Genomic DNA, 20,766 nt, shown 5'->3' on the forward strand with positions numbered 1-20,766 from the left:
TTCCAGTGATAAACTTAGTAGGTTAACAGTAGCCTGTGAGGTATCTGAAAGGGGATATATTTACTTAATCTTGAGGCAGGAATTGTGCAGCCCTCCATATTTGCTGGACTGCAGCTCCGAGCAGCCTCAGCCAGAAAAGCCAGTGGTGCTGGAAAATGCAGCCCAAGTACATCTGGAGAGCCAGAGAATCCCCCCCCCCCCAGATTGCTTTAAACTTCAAGAGTGTAGGCTTCCGAAGGCAGCTTAGTGCATAAAATACAGACATAATAAAAACTGCACCAACTATCAACCATTGTAAATAAAACCTGAGACAATAAAATGCATTTCCCCAAATATCCCTTTGACACAGCGAGACTGCCTTCGTATTGTATCTGGCAATTTTGCAAAGCTGCTTCTTTGTGCAGAATAGGGAGCAGAGCAACCTGGCTCTGCCTCACTTACAAGGCTTGGACTGCTGTTGCTTTATGCCATTCACAAATGGGAAGCTCTGCCTCTCTCACCCACCTCCTGCTTCCACTCTGCCTATTAAAATATTTTTAAAAGGACATAATAAACTCTTTAAATCCAAGAATAAAGCCACACTTCTCCTCACCCAGATTCTCCTGTTACTAGAGGAATAACAAAAGTTTTCCTTCCAGCTGGTCTTTGTAGGGTCGTGGCCTCAGGATTTGTGTTCCCTTGCTCTACCTTTGATACAATCATCAATAATATCGTACTATTTCCTCTGTCAACCAGTGCATGGATTGTCAAAAGTATTGTTAGCTTCCTGTGTGGTTCAGTGTCAAAGGCCCTGCTGCTACTCAAACTTATTATGTGTGTGACATCTGCCTTCTCCGCCCACTCAGTGACTATATTGGAAAAGGCTTTCAGGTTTCTTTGACGTGATCTGTATTTTGTAAATCCATGCTGACTGTAACTCAATAAGTCCTTCTACTACATATTTCTACAGATCGATCTTCTCATTATGATTTCGACCATTTTAGCTCCAATGTGAAGCAGGCACCAAGGGAGAGAAATATCTCAGACCCTCCTCCCTTGATCTCTTGAATGGGTGGGGATGATCTCATTTATTTCTAATCAAAAGCTCAGGGTACCACTCTGGTTGCCTCGGGGTTAGGTTAAAAGAAAAAGATAGCATGTCCTAGAAAATCATACGCAAATGAGGGTGTCTCCTTTGCAGAACAGGGAATGTGGGTGTGCATTGTTGTCAAGAAGATCTAAAATACAATGAGCCTTCCACATTTGTTGTGGACCCCTGTGATAGTGGGAAAATAGATTTTTAAAAACTTGCAGTAATATTTTTTTAACAGGTCTCTAGGAATTTCTAGGTCCTCCAGTGCAATCTGTGGTCAACATCTGCAGGGAACTGACCATAGAACTGTGCTGGAGGACCTACACGTGCCTAGAGAAGTGTTTTTCTAGGAATGTCTACATCATCCAGTGAAAGTCTATGGTCAGTTCCAGCAGAGTCATGTTGGAGGACCTAGATGTTTCTGGAGAGAACATATTAACTGAATCCATGAATAATCAAATCCACAAAAGTCAAAGCCACAAATGTAGAGGGCCAACTGTATTCTCTTCCATAAGAAAGAGATCTGTGTTCCTTGAGATGGGAACATCTGGGTAAACTAGGAATGGGCAACAATACTTGAAATAGATAAGAGAGGGCATGAAAAGTGGAATGAGGGAGGCATCATCTCTTGCTGTGGCTCTTTCAGGAGTTGCAAATGCAACTGCCCTGCTATAAAACAATGGGAAGGCTTAGTGGTGAGTTATACAGTAGTAGAACAGTATTGCAGAGACAAAGTGATGTCAGCCACAGGTGGTGAGATAACTGGAGAGGATAGCTGTTGGACTTGATGATCTCAGGTTCGTACTTTCATGTGAGATAAGTCAATTTGCACCTCTCAGAAGTGGGCCCTTGGTAACACAGATAGGAATGGCATTTGTGGTCAGAAATCCATGCATTTCTGAGCTTTCTGTGTGCATTGCACCCTTGGACTTTGATAGAGTCTCCTTCTTTGGAGGTTTTTAAACAGAGGCTGGATGGCCAGCTGTCAGGAGTGCTTTGATTGTGAGTTCCTGCAAGAGGTCGAACTGGATGGCCCTTGGGGTATCTTCCAACTCTATGATTCTTTAAGTCCATATCTCCTGAATATCAAGACCTTTGAGGCAGGGCTTGCTCTCTCTCTTCCCATAATGGGCATGATGAGAACATGAGATAAAGTCTTCTCTGTGGCAGCTCCCGGGCTCCTTCCCTCGTGAGGCTAGGATCTAATCTGCACTGCAGAAATAATGAAGTTTGACACCACTTTCACAGCCATGGCTCCATCCTATAGAATCCTGGGATTTGTAGTTTATTATGGATCAAGGCTCTCCGACAAAGAAGCCTAAATACAGTGGGCCCTTGGTATCTGCTACGGTTTAGTTCCCGGGCCACTACCACACATGGATACCAAAATCAGTGGATGCTCAAGTCCCATTAAATAAAATGGCATACTATTGCTGTCCCTTATATAAAATGACCTTATATATATATTGGTGTTCCTTATATAAAATGGCAAAATCAAGATTTGCTTTTTAAGATTTATATATTTTTTTAATATTTTCAAACCATGGATGCTTGAATTCATGAATAAAGAATCCATAGATATGGAGGGCCAACTGTATCTCATAAAACTACAAATCCCAGAACCATAGAGTTGGAAGAGACCTCAAGGACCATCCAGTACAACCCCCATGCCGTGCAGGAATACACAATCAAGCCACTCCCAAATAAGAGTGTGTTCCACTGTCGAACAGCTCTCAGTAAGTTCTTCCTAATGTTGAGGTGGAATCTCTTTCCTGTAGCTTGAATCCACTGTTCCATGTCCTATTATCTGGAGCAGCAGAAAACAAACTCGCTCCATCCTCAATGTGACACCCCTTCAAATATTTAAATAGGGCTATCATATCACTTCTTAACCTTCCCTTCTCCAGGCTAAACATACCCAGTTCCCTAAGTCTCTCCTCATAGGGAATAGTTTCCAGGCCTTTCACCATTTTGGTCACCTTCACTGAGTCATGGCAGTTAAATCAGTGTCAAACTACAGTGGAGAAGAGACCTAGACCTGCCCCTCCCTTTTTGCCAGTAAACAGTATCTTTTCTTTTACCCTGCCCTAAATAGAAATATGGATTCTTACATAACCAAGCCAACAGCTTTACTGGCCATGGATACAATAAAGATTACACTAAAGGTTTAAAAAGGAGTTGCAATTCAGTTGTGTATATAAAGAATTGATCTGATTACTTGGCTGAACGTCTTGGTCATTTTTTTTGTAAAATAAAATTTCTAAGAGCCAATGGTTATGAGCAATTAAACAAAGTGACTGATCCACCCCTTGCTACTCCATGCTTTAAAATGGCTTCTTCATTCCTGGTACATTAGATGAGGGAAATGTTTGCCAACAGTTATCGTCACCACAACAGTAGTGTTTCATATTTCACATCATAGCATGATTGTTGCTCCAGCAATAAAAAGGAGTTTGCTCTTGGAGCTCAACACATTTATTTGAGACTAAACACCATTCTTTTGTAGAGAGACTATATTTTAAAAGAAAAAAAATACCAGCATGTGTAACAATATACATGCCCAGTTGACTTCTTTGATCATAACATGTTGTTGTTTTAATGGACTCAGTAGCATCAGACCTAGTGAGCCCTAGCACAGTAATGCTGCCTGGAAATGTTATTTTTGAACTGCAACTCCCATGGTCGTGATGACTGAGGGATTTAGGGAGTTCCAGACAAAAATAGAAGATTTCTAAGCTCTGGACTAGATGCTGATCTCATATCTCCTGCCAATCCTTGGGTGGCTATAGACATGGAGGTTCAAATGCAGAGACTTCAGCTGCTGGACTTCAGCTGAGGTCCAGTCCAAAAACTGAGCCATAGTTGAATTAAGGTGAACCAATGCTCCCACGCTGCAGCACACAGGAAAACAACCCCTTAGATTTTTAAAAGCAGGAAAGTTTTCAGGCTATCCTTATGGTCAGCATGAAATTTCCCAATGCAAAACAAGGAGCCACAGCACACTCTTTTTTTTTTTAGAGACTCAGTGCCCAAACTGCAACCCAAAACCCACATATTTATTGCAAAGTGCCATGTCCATCTGGCTTTCTAGTAACAAACTCTGGCAAACTCTGTGCTGGGGCGACGTCACATGTGCCCACAGAGAGGGCTCTGAGTGCCACCTCTGGCACGCATGCCATAGGTTCGCCATCACTGGCCTAGGCCTTACAGAACTACTTGGTACATATGTCTGAATCCTTCTAAGGCCCCATTCTCACATGGACATTTGTCCCGGGTAGATCTGGACAGATCCAGTAATCCCCCTACCGAATCTCCCCGGAAAGAAGTTCCCACTACCTTTACCCCAATCAGTGTAATTTATCCTGCTGATGTTCACACTCACCAAAGTAGTGGTTTAAGATGGAGCCTCCTTGTTGTCAATCAAATGATGTCAGTGGTGATGTGTCATGCAACCATTCATCAACGGCCTAAGTGCTTCCCCCCTCCTTTTAAAAAAAAACTAGCGGCAAGGTTCACATATTCTGTCAAATTGTCAACTGTCTTGTTTTCCCTCCATTTGCCCCCAAAGCAAGATCTCCTTCCCTGGGATTCCCCCTCCGTTTGTCCCCCAAAGCAAGATCTCCTTTCCTGGCTCTTTTCATTCCTTTGTCCCCAAAGCAAGGTTCCCTTCCTATATACACATATGGAGCACAAGCATTCACACATTCCAAGCACCAGCATTCGCATAATCTGTCAAAAAATAAAATGCCACTTGCAAAGCAACCGGTGTGAGAGGGGAGGCACCTCTGACTTTGATCCCTCCTCCTAAATGACCCGATCATGACCGAGGCCAAGTTCACATTGGCCTGGCCCCAGTTTTTTCAAAAAGACACTGGGAAATCCCCGGTTTCAAATATCCCGCGCTGAGGGGCATTTGTCCTACATTGGGTGTGCAAGCCCCTGATCCTGGTGTGAAAAACCCAACACCAGTGGGAACATCTCACTTTTAATTCAGGTTGGACGCCGGGATATATGGTAGTGTGAATGGGCCCTTAGTTTCTTGAAGCAACGTAAAGCTTATTTCACCGTGGGTTTTTCCCCCGAACAGTGAAATCCTACGCCAGTCTCATCAGAAATAAGTCAACTGAGTTGAGTGGGACTTGGTACAAGGTAAAAAAAACAAACATCTAGGATGTGAATCTATTCAGAATTAAATCCTATTGCAGATGAAAGGCACTTACTCCCAGACCAACGCTCACAGGATTGTGGCAAAATTTCATTTAAAAAACATTTTAGTTGTTTTACCCCAACTGTTTTTAATTAGGATGTTTTTATTATCACCTCTGTTTTGTTTATTTGTTTTAGCAGTTGCTACAAACCTTATGTGAAATTTGTGCTGTTTTGTCAGCTCCTTAGAGTTTTTGCAGATAGGCATGGATTTTTTTTTTTTTAAGTAACCTAATCTTAAGGGGTTTGCTAGCTGCTAGGCCCTCTTTTTATTTTTATGGGAGAATTATCACACAATAACAATCTATGTTGCAATCATTTCTTGGAGCAAGCAACATACATAGGTCCCTCTTACAAATATTTATCCTTGAAGGAAGGTGGGAGAAGACATCAGAGGTAAAAAAAAACCCACGTTGATTCCTGGATCCTACCTATTAAAAAAAAATCTAACAAAGTTAACAAAATGGTGAAGAGACTGCATAAATTCTTCTGTCACTTCCTGGATCTGTTTCCTTATTCTCATTCATGCCCCATAATGAGTACATTAAATTCATCTCTTCCCTTTTCCGAACAATAAGAGGGATTTTTCTTAACTTAACTTCTAGCTTGGCTGCCCGAGAAATTAATGGAACCAAATGTTATTAAGCCCTCTGCCCTGCGACAGGTTGGAGCCAGCTTCCAATTTTCATTTTTTTCAGAGGATAGATTATTGGACAAAACCCAAAACTAATAACAAACAGCAGAGTTAATACAGTCTCTTAAAAAAGAAAAAGAAGACATAGCAACCCAGATGTCTATGATAATGTTGACCATTTTCTTTAAGTTTAAAGTGGTGGTGGTGGTGGGGGGGAACGCAGCACAAAATATACTTTCATGAAGAAAAGTAATCTAACACACAACCTGCCAGTGACAGAAGACAGAGTCAAATCCTTTCTGGAACCTTCACCCAGCATCCAAAGCCACAGCACCATTGAAGAGCTTTTTAAGATGCTAAATTCTTTGTTCTTTTGTTTGCTCCTCCCCCCCCCCCCCTTATTACTGTTGTTTTGTGCCTATTAGCTCAACTTTGGTTTATAATGACCCTATAAATGAGAGTTCTCCAAAGGATCCTGGATGGTATTCAGTACTGTAGCTAGTTTCATAACCCAGAGTTACAGATCAATAAGATTACATACCATATATAGTCATGTATATGTTGACCTCATGTATAAGTTGAGGGCAGTTTTGGGGGCCAAAATCATGTAACTGGGGCATGTTACAAAAGATCTAAAGGGTAAAACAAAGTACCACTTCCCTCTCTACGGCACATTACAGACGGCCATAAGGGACATCCTCAGGACGTCCTAGGTTTAAAAAGGGGCGTCACTTCTTGACACCCCCAAGCCTAATACGTCCTGAGGACGTACAAGATGGCGGCGCCCCATCTACATGGGGGCCGCCATGATGGCGTCACAAATGCGCCGCCTCCAAATGAGGTGGCACGGACGTGATACCATCCCGCCGTGTGAGGGCGCTTAGCGCGCCCTTTACTCAGCGGAGGAAGGAGCTCCAAAACGGAGCTCCTTCCTGGTCTTGCATCGCTGGCACAGCCTTTAGATGGCTGCACCCAGCAACGCAGCGGAGAAAGGGGCCAAGCTGCCCCTTTCTCCTCCTCCTCGCCACCGCGGGGTGTCCTTGGGGCTTGAAGCCCCAAGGACACCCCTTTCCAGGCCTCGGGGAAGTGGCCTTTTGCTGCTTCCCCGCAGCCTGGAAAGCGGCGGATCGGGGCCTCAGCGGCTGCCGCTCTGGCCACTGAGGCCCCGACTGGTGGGGAAAGGGACGGGTGCAGGCCGCCTCTTTTTGGCGGTCTGTAACGCGCCTGTATTTTCCTATCTGGACCTCTCCTAAGGGTCACAGTCTAGGCATGGAAAATGGGGAAGCTGTTTAAAAATCCCTGGCTACAGAGTAAGGGGGGCAGTTCTTTTAGGAACTTTATAAGCAGCATTAACTTAGTGCCCCGTATATAAGTCTACCCATGATTTTGGAGTCCATTTTGGGGCATAAATTTCTCAACTTATAGTCAAGTATATATGTTAGTTTTACTGTAAGACCACAAATCTCTTCCAAGCCCATATGTAGCTCCAAGCTGGCTGTTAAGGTGGGCTTGGAGGGACATTTATGTAGACTAACAGTAAGACTATATAATCTTACTGATCTTTAACTCGAGGTCAGGGGTTCCCAAGCTGTACTCTGTGGAGCCCTTAGGGCTCCATGTGCATTTCCCAGGTGCTCCACAGCTGCTCCAATAAAATGAAAGAAATAAAAAATGATTTAAATTAAAGAATAAGAATATATTCTTATATGCTGCAAGAGACCAACACGGTTACTTCTTTGAAAATTACTGCAGCATAAACATCAACACATTTTGCCTTGCTAGCCAAGCGATGCAGAGCTGTGGTAGCAAAAGTCATGGTTTGCACTGTCATTTGGTGGGGGGGAGGCCTACCAGCAATACATGGAACTAGAAGTTACATTTTACATAGAGCTGAGAAGAGGAGGAGATAAGTAGTAGTCATCCTGTTTTTTCCTCTCTCCGCCCAGAAATCTGAAGAACGCTGGCCTTTTAAAAATGTTAGCTTCACAAGGGCGGGTTACAAACCGCCAAAAAATACGTATTGAATACGTATTAGGGTTAGGAAGGGGCGGTGCTTCCGCACCCCCCTAACCCTAATACGTAGTCAATACGTACAAGATGGCGGCGCCCTTTCTACATGGGCGCCGCCATCTTTGCGTATTGGACGCACAGCGTCCAGACGCGCCGCGCCGCTGCTGACGTAGCGAGCGCGCCCCTGGCGCCTCGCTACGTCGCAAACGCGACGCAAAAAGAAGCTCCATTTTGGAGCTTCTTTTTTCGGTCCGCGCGGGAGTCGGGCCGTTTGAAGGCTCCGGCTCCCCCGCGGACCTTCTGGCGGCGGCGCCAGACCACTGCAAAGCGGCGGTCTGTACCCCGCCAAGGTTTCACTTGCTCTGGTGCCTTTTTAGTTGTTTTCAACCTTTCTATTTTTTCTCACTATCTTCAGTTTTGAAGATTATTATTGTTATATCTGTCAGTTGGAAACTGTGCCAAACTATCAAAGGTGTTGACATAAACATCTATTTTAAAAAATGATCTTTGTGTTGATATCAATATTAAGGTCTGGGATGGAAAACGAGCAGCCTTCCAGATGTTTTGGTCAGTAACTTTGACCAGCCTCACATAGCATGGCCAAAGGCCAGGGATTATGAAAGCTTTAGTCCAACGTCTGGAGAAACAACATTGAATGTTGTTAAATAACCACACTGGGGAAAGGGGCAGAGGAAAAGACAGTAGAATTTTTTAACCAGCAACTCCATGTCAAGCCAAACATGCCCGATCTATCTCAAAATACAGATGAGTGACATGAGAATACAGTCATCTGTTGTGGCGTCACTTCCCATAACACTTATTCTAATGCCACTATTGATCCCAAGACACACATTCTCCCCCTTCTGAAACCTAAGAGTAATAGACAATATCAGTTATATGATCAGGGTGAATAACTACAAAAAGTCAACTTAAAGTGAAGAGGATAGGGACGAGTGGATCCATCAAGTGCATCTATTGGAACACCTCATTATACATTTAGTTTGTTAAAGCATGCCTGACTGAACGTCTGTCCCAGAATAAATGCCAAGATTTTTCATTCACTCACTTACATACACACACTCCTGGACACGTGTAATCTCAAATAACAGCTTCAGGGTTATTAGACAAATCAGTAAAGAACCGAAGTGTACTTTGACTTGATTGTGTGTGCTTGAATTTAACTATCGGATAAATTTGCATGAGAACAGGGCTGGATTATATGTTCAGGTTTTTTTTCTCCTTCAATAAATTATGGCTTTTAATTTTGTCTGTCAATGTGCTGAGACCTCACTGACAAGGAACACTGGAAGCATAATTTAGATTAGGGAGAGTGGTAAAGCATCCAGGTCTATCCCAAGCAAGCCAATTGCTCTAGCTGAAGAGACTTACGGGCAGCTTTGGAAAGGGCAGCCAGCAGCTCAAACTTTCCTGCCAAGGGGAAAAGAAAAGACAATGAAACTAAGACAGGACAGAGCTATCAGCTTGAAGGGAAACTGAAGAACAAGCTACTCATTTCTTCTTAAAACAGACCTGATTCCCTTGGTAATTCTCAGCAGAATTGTTCAGTATGCCTTGCCATATATTTATCTTTCAGATACATGTTGCACATAAAGGATAAAGTCTCAAGTTTTATGAACATCTTGTTGGTAAATGTCCAGCAATGAAAGCTGTGTAAAGAGAAACTTTTGGGCGAAGTGAGTTGCCAGTGACAGGGGACAGAACAGACCCAAGTTATGAAAGGCCATGACGTGCACAAAATCAAAACCATTATTTTGAATTGAGCCTAGAAATGGACTAGGAGCCAGTGCAGTTGGCATAGTGCTGGCATAAGAAGACCAAAATGCCTTCTTCCAGGCAGCAGCCTTGAAGATGTAGTCTGCATTCAGTGCAGACCACAAACAATCTTCAAAATCAGCTCCATGCATCTTGCATTACAGCAATCTAACCATGGATAACTAAGCCCCAGCTGTCTCTGTCCAGGTATGAGTGCAAGTGGCATACCAGTCCAAGCTGATACAGTTGGCCCTCCATATCAATGGATCCTTTATTCACAGCATCAACCATCCACGGCTTGAAAACATTAAAAAAAGATATACTGTACATTCCAAAAAGCAAACCTTGCTTTTGCCATTTTATATAAGTGATACCATTCTACTACACCGTTATACAGTATTTAATGGGACTTGAACAGCCACAGATTTTGGTATCCATGGGGTTCCTGGAACCAAACTCCAGCAGATACCAAGGGCCCACTGCAAAAGGCAATCCATACAACAGAAGCAATTTGTATATGTTGTGACAATAATGGAGTAAGGAACACTTCATGCTGCAAACCTTTACTACTAACCTTCAGGAAGAGTCATCTAGCACAAGGTGAACATTACCCTGGGTAGATGAACAAGAATTTCCATATCATCGTGTAAGCTCCAGTAGAAGTCAAACCATTGCTGCTTCAAGACCCGAAATCCATAGTTCATGCTGGAACATGGGCTATGCATGCAGATGAACCTGGGTCCATCCCTGGAATTCTCAATAGCATCTGCAACAACTCCTGCCTAAAATTCTCAGGAACCACTGCCAATCACTGTTAACAATGGGCCGGTACACACCGGTGGCAAAAAGCCACCCCTCTTTGCTGCGCAGCATTGCCACAGCAACCAAATCACAGGGCAAAGCCTGGTGGGCCAGTGGGATTAGCCATTCTGAAAGGGACCTGCTCACAATGGTGGTGAATACTTGTAATACAGGCAGGACAGTATATATGGTGACCATATATCCTCTACTACGGAAGGCTATCTTCTGTTTGAAGGGTTATCAGAAAACAGCTGTCTTCCTGAAGGATGTTCCAGTCCAAATGCTGTGTAGAGGAGGAGAAATTCAGGGCTCACAAAGTTGCACCTCAACAAGTGCTTGCACCTAGGCAGCAGACAAGGGAAGACCACTGCTCACCTGGTCCATCTTCAATAATATGATGAGGTATGTTGTATTATACTGTACTGTATAAGAATTTACTGTATTATATAATAACGCTAGGAAAGGCTGAAGTTAGAAGAAAGAGAGGAAGACCGCACACCGAATTGATAGACTCAATCAGGCAGGCCACGGGCCTGAATCTGCAGGACCTAAGCAGAGCAGTGGAAGAGCGACTTGAAGGCAGTTAACAACACTGCATTCTTATCTAAACTGCAATCATTTTTTGTTAATCTGACCTCTATAAATATGTATTGATTTGCCAGTTTTTATGCAAAACTGCCCTCTTTTGCCTGCTTTCTTTTGTGATGCAATTCTACTGAGCATTAACACTCTCAATAGTGCCATCACAGAACTCTCTGTCAGGCTTGAAGTGTATAGTACATTACTGCTGCAACCCCATCTATATGCTCTTTCCTTCCTGACTCTCCTTCTCACACATACACAAGAGGCCCACACGCTTAAGGGGATGCATGGTATAACATACAGTCGGCCCTTCTTATACACAGATTTTTTTATACACGGATTCAAGCATCCACAGTTTGAAAATGTTCAAAAAAAGTATAAATTTCAAATATCAAACCATGATTTTCCATTTTTTATAAGGGACACCATTTTGCTCTGTCATCATATTTAAAGGGACTTGAGCATCCACGGATTTTGTTATCCACGGGGGATCTTGGAACCAAAACCCAGCGTATAACAAGGGTCCACTGTACTCCAAAGTGGTTGAGTCCTCCAGCCCAGACCACTGATAATTATGATCCCTCTCTACCCAGGATGTTCCACCAATATTCCTATGTCATATTTTTTTGACCTCTCTCTTATCTTTCTATCCCCTATTCTTTTCCCAGCAAAAGCTTCATGTGCTTTGGGAAGCAATACAAATTAAAACTTGCAGATCAGAGATCTCCTGAGAGCCAAAAAGGATTCCTTACCAGCTGTGGAGCTAATAAGACGTGCTGACTTCTTTGCAAAAGTACAGCAAAAGTGCCACCCATCTCCTCAAAGAGGGACAATTCCAGTTTGGTTAAACCTAAAGGTTTTGCCATATTTTTTTTCTCCCCTTGCTTCCCTTGTTGCAGTAACTTGGGAAAGATTCAATTAGGATTTGGGGTGGGCATTTTCCTAGTCGCAAGGGTCTGAGGATAAGAAATGCCTCCTCTTCTTTTTTTGCCTTTTTTCTTTCATTTTGGCTGAGGACAGATAGAAAATCCTGCAGGAGAGTTTGTAAAGAGGCAGAATGATTGAGGAAAAGGAGAAGGTAACATACTTGCATGTAAAAGGAGGAAGAGGAACTCCAACCCTGAGAGAGTATTGTTTTCTTAAATGTAAATGTCAGGTCTAAAGAGATGCCTAAGCCCCAATGAAGAGGCTAATTCTCTTTGAGGTATGGAGGGGAGTTCAAAGGCAAGGCTGTTGGTGCTGCTTGAATTTCAGATGAGATTTTTAAAAAGAGAGAAAAAAGAAGCAGCCTTTTTGGCATCACAGAGCAAAAACTTACATGGCTTCTTGTAAAAAGCAATTTATTTTAGATTATGGCACAGCAACTATCATTTAAACTGCTAGGGATTGTAATTGAACTCTGAAGAACCACCCTCTTCCCAATCCCTGGCTGAAGTAATAGGTTTCCTCTGGCTCATTTGAAGTAACAGCCATGTCTAACCCAGTTAGGGGGCTGCAGAGGGCTCAGGTATCGCTGGCTAGTGACAAACAGTCCCAAAGGACCCAGGCTGTGTGTCGCACTTGCCACAGTCTTCAACTGAACCCCAATTACTGTTGTGAATGGTCAGCTGGGTTGCACAATAAGGAAAAACAAACCTACAATTTTCATCTGTTTACTGAACATCTCATTTTGCCTTCAAGAAATATCAAGTTCTATACATTGTTTCCCCAACTTCCCATTCTTCACAAGAACCCTGTGAGGTAGGTTAATGTACACAAGCAATATAATGTTATGATTCTCTTTCCTTCCCATGCATTCTCATGTTTCTACAGCATCTTCCAAAAAGAGAACATTAGAAGCAGACGTGGGCAATTGCAGTGGGTCTGGGCACCAAATTCCTCCCTCTATGGACCTTTCAGAAGCCCCACAGATTGTCACAAATACTAAACAGAAACAAAACAAAAAACTGGAAGCATTTCAAATGACACTTCCAAAAACAGTTTTTCTAATGTTAAACAATGCAGGAGGACCTTACAATCTATTTAAAGGGTTAATTTCCACTCCTATAAACTTAGTTGATGTTTTTGCCAGAAAAAGGGGGCAGTATGGGGCATCCAGAGGTCAAGAGTAGAATCAAATGGGGGGGAGGTGACAAAGGGCCCAAACAGACAGGTCAAAATAAAGCTGCTTCAGATCACTTTGGAGGTATGCTATTTAAATGACACAAACATCTTAAGAGGCCAGAAACTGTGCCAAAGCTCCTTAGGACGAGCGTGGCTTTGGCACAGCTTCTGGCCTCTTGGGACACATGCAGCATTTAAACAGCATACCTCCAAAGTGACCCGAAGCAGCTTTATTTTGGCCTGTCTGTTTGGGCCCAGAGTCACCAGAGCAGGGTTAAACTCTCCTTTTGCCTTTTCCTGGCCCCTTCCTCCTGCTTCCATGCCTTGCTATCTGGCACATCTCATACTTCCAGTGGTTCCCAACCTTTGGTCCTCCAGATAATTTGGACTGCAGCTCCCATAAATGTACCAAACAATTTCTAGACCTGAATGTTGATCAAGTTGGCTGGGGCTTCTAGGAACTGAAGCACAAAACAGATTGATGACCAAAGGTTGCACACCACTGTATTTGAGGACTATTTTGAAAAATGTTGCATGGAGATAGACAGAACAATACTATAGAAGCAATGCATTCAGAGATCAGTCTTTTTCTAATATTTAAGAATCAGGCATACACAGGCTAATCTGACACTCTGATCCCGAGGAGATTCATGCATGGAAGCAGGCTCTGCATGGAGCAAGTTGCATGACCAATCCCTGGTAGCTCCAGGCAAGGTGGGAAAGATCTGCAAGGAGTTACCCCCAATCAGGGTAACAGGCAACAGTAAGTTACATGGAACAATGGTTTCACTTGACATAAGGCCACTTCTTAACTGTTAGCATACATAGGCACACCAGAATATGTGAGTATGGACATTGTATTCATTTTAATAGATGATTGCCTGAATGCACACACTCATCCACATTCTGTTGCAGTCATGGAGACTTACATTCCATTTGTTGCATGAGTGGAGCTGGACTGGGATGTAAATGGCTACATTTGTTAACAAACATATTTCTTGTAAAACGTAATGAGTTAGGTTGAGAGGGTTGTTTTTAACAAACACACTTATGCTCAGACAAAATCTAAAGGCAAAGTCTGGACCAACAAATACTGCCAACTCCACACAAAGGCACCTTTACGGAGTTGGAAATTTCCTCCCACCAGCACTGTCAAGCATGACTGCATGGGAGGCGGGGGACGTTGTGCAGCAGTCTATGCAGTGATTCAGACACTGTGGCACTTCCACCAACAGCTGAGGCAGCCTGTATACTCGCTCAAAACAAGTGACCTATGCTATACAATGCGGACATTCCAAACACAAAGTGGAAGAGGTGGAGGAAGTGTTGTTTGCTTGCTGTGCACCTTCAAGTTGTTTCCAACTGATGGCAATCCGAAGGTGAACCTGTCACAAGATTTTCCTGGCAAGATTTATTCAGATGAGGTTCGCCACTGCCTGTCTCTAAAGCAGAGAGGGTGTGACTTGCTCAAGATCTTCCACAGCTGAGCAAAAATTTGAACCTTGTTCCCTGAGTCGTAGTTCAGCATTCAAACCATGACACCATGCTGGCTCAATTAATAAATGCAAAAATATTGCAGAATTCAGAAAGTGGATTTTATGTCAAACTGACCCCCCTACCCAATGGATTTTGTCCATTTGAGCTAAGAAGAATCTGCAGGACAAAAGGATAAAGCCTATCCCATTGCCCAAAGTTGCTCCTAGCAATTTCCTGGATGCCATTTCCCCTTCCCAGACCTACACCTCCTGCTGACACCCACCAGTGGTCACTTACTGGTTAATGTTTCCCTTTTCGTTTCATTCCTCTCACAGTAGCTTCCATTTTCCCCCTAAGAAGCCTTGACAGAATAGTGTTGTATCATCACATTACATCTTCTGTCTAAAGACACATGGGAGAATGTCCCTCAATTCCAAATGAAGGAGACAGCGAGGTCAATTCGAAGTTTTGCAAAATAATATGGTTAGGTATCACAAGCAAAAACTAACACAGCTGCCAATGTGAAGTCAATCCTGCACTAGTTCGCAGGAGAGCGTCACATCAATTTCTACCCCACACTCTGCAGACTTCAAATTAACAATCCTGCAAATGCACAGACAGTGCAGGGGTGTGTCCTGACCTCTGTACACTCATATATCTACACGCATACACACACACACATACACATATATAAACACACACACACAAACATGCATATATATACACGTATGTGCATGTGTACATATATATGTGCATGTGTGTATATATGTGTGTGTGTGTGTGTGTGTGTGTGTGTGTGCATATGTATATAAGCATATATACATGTATATACAAACTTCCAGATACAAAACGTAATAACAATAAACTACAGGCTTGCAAGCTCAGCAGCCACAGCAATATTTGCACATGACTGGGACAAGAGGTTGTCAGGGGAGATCAAATGGGGGAACCTCCCCCAATGCCCAGTTAGAGGTGGACAGTGAGGGCAAAAAACATGAGCAGGTTCATCCTTGCCCTTCACCCCTCGCTGTTTCCCCCTTCAAAACAGCTCCTGTTCTTCACGGAAGCCGGAGAAGTCCCTAGGTGACCTGGAAACCAAGCTGCTGAAGAGGATCATGGGAATTGAAGTTTTAAATGATGGGGGTTATCCCAGTGAAAATGTATTCTATACAAAGCTAATTCGAACTGACTTTGAATCCGTATGCGAAAAAGGACTTGTAACTTCAATGTTTTCCGAAGTTACGTGATCCTGGAATGACCCTAAGAAACGTCCGCATTGGCCCCGTATTGCCTGCGATCTCGTGTGATCGTCTTTCGCAAAGTAACGCACACCCAATGGATAACACCAAATTGGCGCTACTTTAACCTTCCAATTTAACCCTGTGTGAAAGAGTCCTAAGACATCTGGGAAATTAAAATGGCGGCCACCAAGAGTGGTTTTAGGAAACAGCACTGCATTTTTCCACATTTCTCTCCCGCGTCCCCTCACCAAAATAGCAGTGCAGGTTGTGTTTCCCTTATCCAGAATTCCAAAATCTAAAATACTCCCAAACCAAAACTTTTCCCATGAATGGCTGAGATAGTGACATCTTTGCTTCACAAACCTTGTTTCATGTGCAAAATTATTTCAAAATACAGTAGAGTCTCGATTATCCAACCTTCAATTATCCAACGTTCTGGATTATCCAACGTCGCTGCTCAGTGATTTCTTTACATTTTCAGAGGACTGAACTGTTTATACAGTACATATTGTACATCACAATGTTGATCAGTGATTTCCTTACATTTTTAGAGGAGGGTTTATACATTACAATATTATTCCGATAACGTTACTGCAACGTTACTTTTACTGTTACTGCAATAAAACTTCAATACGTTTGCAATTCATAGTGATTTCAAGACTTTTCTTGGACCCTCCGGATTAGCCAACATTTTCGGCTATCCAACTATGAGCCCCCCGTTTATGTTGGATAATCAAGACTCTACTGTATTGTGTATGAAATTACCTTCAGGATATGTGTAAATGAAATATAACTGAATTTTGTATTTAGATTGGGTCCCACCTCCAAGATGTCTCATGATATATAAATTTACAGCGCTTTATAAATAAAGGTTAATAATAATAATAATAATAATAATAATACAGGTATTCTAAAATCCCCCTAAAAATCCAGAATCCAAATTCAGGATTCAAGCACTTCAGATAAGGGAGAGTCAACCTGCACTTACATGCCTTTTTTCCTGATCATTCCAGAAATTCTCCACAAATAACTTTTAACACAGCCTTAGGTATATATATTTTTTTCAGAAAAGCAGAAGATCCAGTGTGTCAATCACCAGTCCACAGTCTATCACCTAGACATATCAACTATCCTTGTATGACTACAACTAAGATAAAAATGGTATGTACTGATATTAACTACATACAAATATCAATATATAGTCGTCCCTTCCAATTCGCAGAGGATCCCGTCCAGAACCCCCACCATGAATAAGAAAAATCACCTATATTGGGGTCCCATTGATTTCAATGGCCTCGTGATCCCACACGTGCCATTTTATTGCCTCCCCGCTTGCTGTCCATGAGTCATCAAGACTGTGGATCCCAAGTACGCGAACAGGGGGGACAACTGTACAGTATTTGCCATGGAAGTAAGCACATAACCATTATTATTATTACTGTTATTATTAATTTACGTATATCCTATTTGTTTTCCAAAACTGGGACTCAAGTTATAAAAATTTAAACAAAGCATATGCAAATTACATAAGTAAACACACAAAAGGCTATTGCATTGAAAATATCTATTGAATTAAAACAATTCTATATGAAACCATTAAAACAACAAAGGATAAAAATCAATAGAACAGCATACCGTAAAAGTTCTCAGTCAGTTCCTAAAAGCTTGTCAGAATATAAAGATGTTCACTTGTCTATCAAAGGACAGCAAGGATGGAAACATTCTAGCCTCACCAGGGAAGGACTTTCAAAGCCCGGGAGCAGCTATTTGGGAAAGCCCTCTCCTACATTCCCATCAGACATGCAGATCTCTCCTGAAGACCTCAGAATTTGGGAAGGCACATATAAGAAAATGCTCTCCTAAAACAGCCTGGACTTGAGCCATCTAGGTCTTTATAGGTCAGAAAGAGGAGTGTGAAATCTGCCTGGAAACAGAGCAATAGCCAGTGGAACTATTGTAACAAGTGTGTTATGTGCTCCTGGTCAATAGACTGCAGCTCTAATGCTTGAGAGCACTTTTCAAAAGGAATCGCACATAGACTGTGTTAATAGCACTTCATACAGTATGTAATTCAGGCATGTATTACCATACATTTCCAGGCATTTCCAGGAATGGCCCCATTGAAGCTATGTAAATATTTAAATATACCAAACCAGTTCTAGGCCTCTTATTCAGTGCTCCCTCACAACTGAGATTTCTTCCATTTCCCCAAATGGGGAGAAACCCAATGGCAGCACTCTGAGGATTGGTGTCTTTTTGGTGACACTGCACAAGAGACCTACAGCCTTTTTGCAATACTGTATCTATCTCATATGTAAAAACACAAGTAGAGCATAATGGAACCAAATCAAAACACAGAAAGTACCTGTATACAAAGTTAGATCATAGGTCCATCTAACCGAATACTGTCTACTCTGACTAGCAACACCCTCTGCAGATTTTCAGGCAGAATTCGTTCTTCATCCTACCTGGTAGTCTCTGGGACTCTTTAGTGGTCTGACTTCCCAGTACTAATCAGGTCCAACCCTGCTCAGCTTCCAAAATCAGATCAGACTGTGTGCCTTCACAAGGGATAATACCCCAAACATGGACACAATCCATAACGATTCTGATTCAAAAAGAATATAAAGATTCGACAAATCCAAAAAATTATAGACCGATAGCATTATTGAATTCGGACTACAAATTATTTGTGACAATATTGGCGGATAGATTAAAAAAAGTATTGAACAAGTGGATACATGTTGATCAAAGTGGCTTTCTCCCCGGTAGATTAATAAAAGATAACATTAGGAACTTATTAAATTTAATAGAAATTCATGGGGAAAAAATTGATAAGAAATTGGCTCTTTTTTTTATAGACGCGGAGAAAGCCTTTGATAATATTTATTGGGAATTCATGTTTGGGGTATTAAAAAAAATGGGGGTTGGAGAAAAATTTCAAGGTGCAGTAGAGGGAATATACAAAAAACAAGAAACACAGATTTTAGTAAATGGGGAAAAAACCCCATCATGCAGGATTTTCAAAGGGGTGAGACAGGGATGTCCCCTATCACCATTGTTATTTATATTGTCCCTGGAAATGCTGTTAAATAAGATCAGACAGAATCAAACGATAGAAGGATTTAAATTAAGGGGGATGGAATATAAACTACGAGCCTATGCGGATGATTTGGTCCTAACAATTGCAAACCCAAATGAGTGTATAGCACAAATGATAAAATTATTTAAAAAATTTGGAAAGGTCGCAGGATATAAAGTAAATGTTGAAAAAACCAGCATTTTGGCAATGAACATGACGAGAGAGGAAAAGAGGTCTCTACAGGAAGAATCTGGCTTTAAAATACTTACTCAGTAAAATACCTCGGTGTTAATTTAACAACAAAAAATATAGAGTTATTTAAAAATAATTATGAAAAAATGTGGAAAAGCATTAAATTAGATCTGGAAAAATGGGCTAAATTACAAACCTCATGGATGGGAAAGATTTCTATTATCAAAATGGCAGTATTACCGAAATTTATGTTTTTGTTTCAGAACCTACCCATAATTGGAAATGATAAACCATTTATGATATGGGATAAGGAAATCTCGAAATTTATCTGGGGAGGGAAAAAAGCAAGAATTAAAAATAAAATATTACAAAATACGGTTGAAAGGGGCGGATTGGCGTTACCAAACTTAAGGTGGTATTATTATGCCTGTGTGCTGGATTGGGTAGTAGATTGGTTGAAACTGCAAAAAAAGAGGTTGATAAATTTAGAGAAAATTGATCTAAAATTTGGTCTACACGGATATTTATTTTATGACAAAATCAAAGTAGATGCCAACTTCAATAATCATCTGATTAGAAAAAATCTTTTAAGAATTTGGAAAAAGTATCAAAACAAATGGTGTACTAAATTGCCACTATGGACATCTGCAAACGAAGCAATATTTAAAAGGGAAGAATTGAAGAATGAATATTGGGTGACTTATAAAGACATAACTAAGATACAAAAAGGGAAGAGGATTATGAAAACCCAGGAAGAATTGACCAAGGAGGGTTACACATGTAGCTGGTTCACCTACAGACAACTGAGAGAGAGATTTAATTTAGACAATAAAATATACGGCATCGGTCCAGCTGAGGCAGAGTTAGAAAAAATAATGACAGACCAAACAAAACAAATTTCTAATTTGCATAATCTAATTAGGAAATTTGAACTAGAACATGAAGTAGTGAAGGAATTTATGGTTAAATGGGCACAGGATTTAGGGGAACAAATCCACCTTGAAGAATGGGAGAAACTTTGGAAGATAAAAATTAAATTTACACAAAGTGTGATGTTGAAAGAAAATGTCTACAAAACTATATATAGGTGGTATTTAACGCCATTTAAGATCTCTAAGATGTTCAAAAATAACAGAAATAAATGTTGGAAATGTAAAAGAAAAGTAGGTACATATCTTCACTGTTGGTGGAGTTGTGATAAGGCAAAAAAATATTGGAAACAAATACATAAAGAAATTGGAAAAATTATAAAAATAAGGGGAAAAGCCACACCCAGGATGTATCTCTTAAACATAACGGACGCACAAGACCTAAATAAAGAGAAGGAAAAACTGCTCTTCTTCCTAATGACGGCTGCTAGAATCTCTTTTGCAAAATTTTGGAGACTTGAGGAAACGCCGAATATAGAAGACTGGAGATTAAAGGTCATGGAATATCTTGAAATGGATAAATTGACAATGTTACTTGGAAATGGCACCTTGGATGAATTTGGTAAAGTGTGGAATCCGTGGAAAGAATATCTAAAAAGAGAAAAGGGAGATTTTATACAGATGGGATTTGATGAATAAGGAAATGAGAAAGCAAAAAGAAACTC

The 20,766-nt window shown here is 41.5% G+C and overlaps 1 protein-coding gene across 4 annotated transcripts in view; it reads right to left on the reverse strand.

Moving 5' to 3' along the window:
* The window catches only part of FHIT (fragile histidine triad diadenosine triphosphatase), a 1,035,018-nt gene that overhangs the window by 949,096 nt on the left and 65,156 nt on the right, over positions 1 to 20,766 (reverse strand). Inside the window, exon 2 of one of the 4 annotated variants that reach the window (XM_042455378.1) lies at positions 9,312 to 9,350. The exons of the other annotated variants lie outside the window; for them this stretch is intronic. The gene's annotated coding sequence lies outside the window, so the exon portion shown is untranslated. The remainder of the gene's footprint in view (positions 1 to 9,311; positions 9,351 to 20,766) is intronic. 4 annotated transcript variants of the gene reach the window in all.

The sequence above is a fragment of the Sceloporus undulatus genome, chromosome 2 (genome assembly GCF_019175285.1).
Source record: "Sceloporus undulatus isolate JIND9_A2432 ecotype Alabama chromosome 2, SceUnd_v1.1, whole genome shotgun sequence".
Classification (NCBI taxonomy): domain Eukaryota; kingdom Metazoa; phylum Chordata; class Lepidosauria; order Squamata; family Phrynosomatidae; genus Sceloporus; species Sceloporus undulatus.